This window comes from Lucilia cuprina, chromosome 4, assembly GCF_022045245.1.
Source record: "Lucilia cuprina isolate Lc7/37 chromosome 4, ASM2204524v1, whole genome shotgun sequence".
Classification (NCBI taxonomy): Eukaryota; Metazoa; Arthropoda; class Insecta; order Diptera; family Calliphoridae; genus Lucilia; species Lucilia cuprina.
This window is the reverse complement of record NC_060952.1, coordinates 54,490,861-54,498,429: the sequence shown is the minus strand read 5'-3', so window position 1 is coordinate 54,498,429 and position 7,569 is coordinate 54,490,861.

Here is a 7,569-nt window from a genome sequence, read left to right as displayed (position 1 = left end):
TCATTACGAAAATCTGCAGCGTCATTTATACTTATATAAAACTTATTTGTGCCAATTTTTAAAGAGATAGCAGAATATTTGACGTAATTATGGCATAAAAATCGGGAGCACAAACGTATAATACCCTCCCCACTATAGTGGTGTAGGGTATAAAAAACTTCTTTAAATTATTGAATAATTTTTATACCCTACACCACTATAGTGGGGAGGGTATTATACGTTTGTGCTGATGTTTGTAACATACAAAAATATTGGTCCAATACCCACCTTAAAGTATACCGATCGATTCAGAATCATTTTCTGAGTCTATTAAGACATGTCCGCCCGTCCGTCCGGCTGGCTGGCTGTCCATGTAAACCTTGTGCGCAAGGTACAGGCCACAATTTTCAAGATAATTTGATGAAATTTGGACCAAGCATGTTTTTTGGTACAGGGACAAAGCCTATTGAAAATGGTTGAAATCGGTCCATTATTTCACCTAGCCCCCATACAACCGTACCTCCCAATTATGCCATTATTACGTCAAATATTATATTATCTCTCTAAAAATTGGCATAAATAAGTTTTACATAAGTATTTATGACACTGCAGATTTTCGTAAGGATCGGCCATTAGTTGACCCTAGCCCCCATACAAACCCCCCTTCAAAAAATGTCTTAAACGTCTAAAATTGACTTGTAACCATTTGTATCGTAATGAAACTCAACAAAACTAACTGTTATTTAAAAATATATCCTTTTCCCAAATTTACCGAGGATCGGCACAATTTGACCTATCATTTAGAAATTTTAGTTTTTTTTTATCAATAAATTGCTTAAATATTTTGGAAAAATATTCAACATAAAAGTTTCTTTATAAAAAGTAAAACTTTTAAATATATACTCATGGTGTAGGGTATTATATGGTCGGCCATGCCCGACTATACTTTCCTACTTGTTTTTTTATTGAACTATGGAAAACGTTGATAAACGTAAAAATATTAAAATTGTAAATAAATGGGAAAATGAAGGAAAAAGACTTGGAGCTCGAGCTCTAATAGTTAAACCAGAATTTCATTCTGTTAGTATATTTGAAGAAAACATGCTAGCAATTGAATTAAATAAATCTTTTTCCTTCTATAATAAACCCATTTATCTATAATAAACCCATTTATCCACGAAGAAAACTTGCTAGCAATTGAATTAAAAAAATCTGTTTATTATGGTAATATTTTTGTATATAAATCTAAATTACATGTGTTATATAAAGCACGTTTAAATAAAATTAGTTTAAGTTATTTAGATAATAAAGGATTTACATGTTGTAATAATATTAATACTCTTGCTTGGGGTCTTTACAAGCTAGAATTTTTAAGTAATAATGGTGATGAAGATTATTTTATGTTAGATTTAGATGAAAAACAAATAGGAAAGTATAGTATAGGGCATGGCCGACCATATAATACCCTACACCATGAGTATATTTTTAAAATTTTTACTTTTTATAAAATTTTTATTTTTTATAAAGAAAGTTTTATGTTGAATATTACCAATAATTCCAAAAATATTTAAGCAATTTATTGATAAAAAACTAAAATTTCTAAATGAGGCTTTATATAGGTCAAATATGGACCGATCCTCGGTTAATTTGGGAAAAGTATATATTTCGAAATAGCAGTTAGTTTTGTTGAGTTTCATTGCGATACAAATGGTTACAAGTCAATTTTAGACGTTTAAGTCATTTTTTGAAGGGGGTTTGTATGGGGGCTAGGGTCAAATATAGGCCGATCCTTACGAAAATCTGCAGTGTCATTTATAAATCTCATTTGTGCCAATTTTTAAAGAGATAGCAGAATATTTGATGTAATTATGGCATAAAAAGTTTAAATCGGGAGGTACGGTTGTATGGGGGCTAGGTGAAATAATGGACCGATTTCAACCATTTTCAATAGGCTTCGTCCCTGTGCCAAAAAACATGAATTGCGGCCTGTATCTTGCGCACAAAGTTTACATGGACAGCCAGCCAGCCAGCCGGACAGACGGACATGTCTTAATCGACTCAAAAAATGATTCTGAATCGATCGGTATACTTTAAGGTGGGTATTGGACCAATATTTTTGTATGTTACAAACATCAGCACAAACGTATAATACCCTCCCCACTATAGTGGTGTAGGGTATAAAAAATGAAAATTGCACAGAAGTATTCATGAACGATGAAGATGGAGATGATTTATTGAAAGAAATAAATATAAGAGTCATTCATGAATAATCAAAATTGTGATGAGTATTTTATGGAAATAGAGTAGAAAAAAAATTATTGTAATTTTATTTAATACCTTAAATGTATTAAAAAACAAGTATGAATGTATAGTCGGGCGTAGCCGACCATATGATACCCTACACCAGTCAGTATGTATGTTAAAAAAGGGGGATTATTTAAAAAATAAAGCCTTTGGTTGGTTTTTTTAACTTTATTTCGGAATATTTTTACTTTTTTTTGGCAAAGAAGAGATTTTTTTTGAGATGGCTCAAAGGGGAGTAGGGAAAAATATGGCCCTATCCTTAAAAATGTTGGTGGGGGGAGTTAAGTCTTCTTCAATATTATTTATGTAGAATTTAAATGTGTTATTAGTGTTTGTAAGTGAATTTTGACCTTTAAGTCATTTTCTGAAGGGGAGTTTGTATGGGGGATAGGGTCAAATGAAGCCCGATCATTACAAAAATCGGTAGTGTCATTTAAAGTTCTATAAAACTAAGTTTTGTTAAATTAATTATAATCCAAAAGGCCCTATTTGGGGGGTACGGTTGTATGGGGGCTAGTCGAAATAATGGACCGATTTTAACCATTTTCAATAGGCTTCGTCCTTGGGCCATTATAATCTAAAAGGCCCTATTTGGGGGGGGGTACGGTTGTATGGGGGCTAGTCGAAATAATGGACCGATTTTAACCTTCGTCCTTGGGCCAAGAGAAGCGTGTGTGCCAAATTTCATCCAATTATCTTGAAAATTGCGACCTGTACCTTGCGCACAAGGTTTACATGGACAGCCAGACGGACGGACGGACGGACGGACATAGCTTAATCGACTCAGAAAATGATTCTAAGCCGATTGGTATACTTTAAGGTGGGTATAGGACGAATATTTTTGTATGTTACAAATATCAGCACAAACCCAATATACCCTCCCCACTAAAGTGGTGTAGGTTATAAATACAACTTATAAATAAAAAATCCCATTAAATAAAACATTATTATTCATGTATATTAATCGTCAAATGTGTTTTATTTTAAATATTTTGCCATGATACATTTTCATAATCTAATTGTTTTCGATTTCTAGTAACTCGAGGTGAATACTGATATGGTAAAGTTGATTGCTTAAAAATTTTATGAATTTCATCTTTTGACAGTATTTTTATTTTTGGTAAACCTTTATTAGAGAACTGTTTAAGTCGTTTAGCTACTGAAGATGCTGAAGTAGGGTTAAATTTTTCTATTGTTGTGTCCATATCAACTTGGTCGTCAATATCATTATTAGCATAAACATCCTCAGGCAAATTAATATTAGTTTGTATTCCAATACTGCTGGATTCTGGTCTCATTGTTTGAGTTTCAATATGTTTTTTATATATTTTTCTTGTTTGAGTTTCATTATCGCGTAAATTATTCTTTACATTGATAGTATTCTGATATGATGTTTTTTGCTTTCCAATCAAATATTTTGACAGTTCTTGTTTAATATAGAACCATTTGTTGATATACACTTAAAGGTATGCGACGCGTATATTGGTAAAAGTTTTTTTTTTTTTTTTGTAAGAAATCAGAGTCTGAATATTTTATTTTAAATTTATCATAAGTTGATGGATTGAGAACGATAAGTTTTGATAAATTATTTGACATTTTCTAAAATTTTTCCAATGACTCCACCTAATACTGAAAAAATTATCTTCAAAATTGCGACCTGTAGTTTGATTAAAAGGTTTACATGGACGGACATAGCTAAATCGACTAAGAAAATGATTCTGAACCGATTGGTATATTTTAAGGTGGGTATAGGACCAATATTATTGTGCGTTACAAAATCAGCACTAAAGTGGTGTAGGGTGTAACAAGTAAGAAATTATAGTCGAACGAGGCCGACCATGTAATACCCTGCACCTGTTACAAAAAGTAAAATGTAATTAGTTTTCCTAATAAAACATTTGAGTTAAATTGTACCTTGCCTCAGATGTACATACTTAAGTGAGTCCCTATACTTAAAAATCCATGTGGGTCATTAAGGCAGGTATGGAACTTGGTTTTGCAGCTTTTTGTCGAGATACGATTATATTAAACATAATTATACCCTACACCACTTTAGTGGGTAGGGTATTGTGCTGATGTTCGTAACGTACAATAATATTGGTCGTAAACCCAGCTTAAAGTATACCAATCGGAACAGAATCATTTCCTGGGTATATGTTTTTTATTTAGGTTTTTTTTTTAAATTTGACGTCATATTCCTTGCGCGACATCTGATATCTCGGTTCCTTCCCCAAAATTAAAATATATATATATATATATATATATATATATATATAATATATATATATATATATATATATATATATATATATATATATATAATATATATATATATATATATATATATATATATATATATATATATATATATATTATATATATATAGTATATATATATATTATATATATATATATATATATATATATAATATATATATATATGTATATATATATATGTATATATATATATATAATATATATATATATATATATATATATATATATATATATAATATATATTATATATATATATATATAATAATATATATATATATATATATATATATATATAATATATATAATTTAATGTGTGTTTGTATGTATATAAGTTTGTTTGGACTTCATAGACAGCTAAATGGCTGAACCTATTTCCTTCCAATTTTCAGAGTGTCTTCAACTATGACCGGAAGGAACTATGGCTACTTTTAACTTCAAAATTTCAAGTGGGTGAGTTGCCACGCCCACTCTAACATATAGAATCCTCAAATTTTGCACAGGCAACTTTAACATTTACATGAAGATTTTTGTATATTTGGAAAACCATAATAGCTAGAGTCCTTAAATTTTGTACAAGTAATTTCAGTTGCAATATGAATATTTTGAAAAAAATAATGGCCGAAACTGCACAAGTGAGTGGGACACCTCACATATGATGTAAGTATTAAAATATGTGTATCTTGGCTATAGCAGCTAGAGGGTTCAAATTTTATACGAATAACTTTAGTGTAAATATAAATATTTTTAACAAAAATAGTGCTAAACAACTGCTAATAATTTTCAATATAAATATTTTGGACGAAAATAGGTGAAGCAGCATTGTTAGAAGGGGTATGACCCATATGAAGTATATATATATTACATTATTTTTTATTCCCCTTACCTCCGTGAGAAGGGTATATATAAGTTTGACATTCCGTTTGTAATTTCTATAATATAATTTTTCGACACTATAAAGTATATATGTTCTGGATCCTTATAGATAGCGGAGTCGATTAAGCCATGTCCGTCTGTCTGTTGAAATCAGTTTTTAGATGCCTTCTGAATTTTGTTTTTTATTTCGTTTAGCGTTGTTGTTGTTCATTTTGTTTTTCTTCTGGTTTAGTAATAATGTAGACGGGAAAATTTTAAATTTATAAAACTAATATGCATGAATAACATTAACATCGATGTAAACATTTTAAGTAATAAATTGGTGAACTACCCATGTCGGAGCCATTTTAGTGTCAATATGATTATTTTAGTATAAAATGTGGGAGGACTAGCGTTAGGGGGCGTGGCACCTTCCATATAAATTAAATACAAAAATTCGTTTATATTGGAAACTATTACAGTAAGAATCTTATACAACTAAATTCTTAAAATTTTGCACGAAGAAAGAACTTTAATATTCATCTAAACATTTTTAAGAAAAAAGAGAAAACTTTCATCTGAGGTGGCTTAGAGCGCCAATAGGAAATAAATTCGCATATCTGAGAAACTGTTAGAGATAGAATCATTAAATTTCACTTGAATAATTTTGACATTCATCTGAACATTTAGATTATAACGAGCGACTTTTATTGGAGACTATGAATGAAATACAAAATATTTTTTATCTATGAAAATATGGAACTAGATTTATCAGTTTTTGCTTATATTGCTATAATATTAATCTGAACATTTTGAGGATAAAGGGCGGACTTTTATCTGGGGAGCTTGAAGCCCCCACATGAATTAAATAGAAAAAATAGTTAACTACGAATCTGTTAGAGCTAGAATCCTCAAATTTTATATGAATAACTTTGACATTCATGTGAACATTTAGAAACTAATGGGCGGGATTTCAGTGGGGGGCTTGGCTCCACATATATGAATTAAATGAAAAATTTCGTATATCTTGAAAATTGTTAGATAATAAAAATATTTCATAGATAGATAGAAATTGGCGAACTTGCAATAATTTGCTTGGCATCTCTCATATGTAACAAATTGTTAATCTGGAAAACTATTGTGGTTGTAATTTTCAAAATCGTTAAGTGGGGTTTTTTATTTATACTAAAGGGTAAAAAAATATTGTATATCCCAAGGCATTAGAATAAGAATTATTCTTTAAGACTAAAGGTATATATTAAATTTTAGCAAGTAAGAAGTAAATATATCATTAATGTGTTATTTTAGAATTTAAATGAAATATATTGCCATCAAGAGAAATTATAATAAAGCTTTAAGAAAAATTTGATAATTTAGTAACTAAATAAATAACTTTTTTGATTATTATGTATTTAATTTCGATAGGGCTAGCTGAGCACACCGTGTTTTAGCTAGTTTTCTATAATATTGAACCTAGAAATATGAAATTGGGTATGTAGAGTCTGAATTAGGTATGAACCCATAAATGGGATCTTTTGGGAACTTTTTCGTTTTTCAAAAGGTACTGTTTTGAATTTTCTATAATATTAAATCTAGAAACAGGCATGTTACGCCCGAAGAAAGCGATGTAAAAGAGGACTTTTTGGTACTGACTGTTTTTTTTAACACGCCATGGTGAAGGGTATATAAGATTCGGCACAGCCGAATATAGAACTCTTACTTGTTTTTGTTCCTTTTATTTTTCTCTTTTTTCTTGTGCAGCGTCGTATTTTTTAGTATTATTTAGGATATTAACGAAATCTAGTTACGTAGTGATTTTGTTTTGTATGGAAAATCTAGTTAAAATCAGCTCGAAATCTCATAAGTAATAGATTTCGTGTATGTGTAAATAGGGTATTCGTGTTATTAAAAATTTAAATTTTCTACTAATGCCACTTATATAGCACTCAATAAAACAAACCAAATACATACCGATGAAAGGAGTTCTCGGTTTACTGTAACGTACCCCTTTAAACTAACAATAGCTGGATTCATTTCAATGGCTAGAATAAATATATCGATTTCTTTTTTTGCTTCTAAATCTGCTTCAAGAAGGTCAATCGACAACAATGTTTTCTGCACTCCTTTGGCTACTCCCAGTGTTGCTTTGTGTGAACAA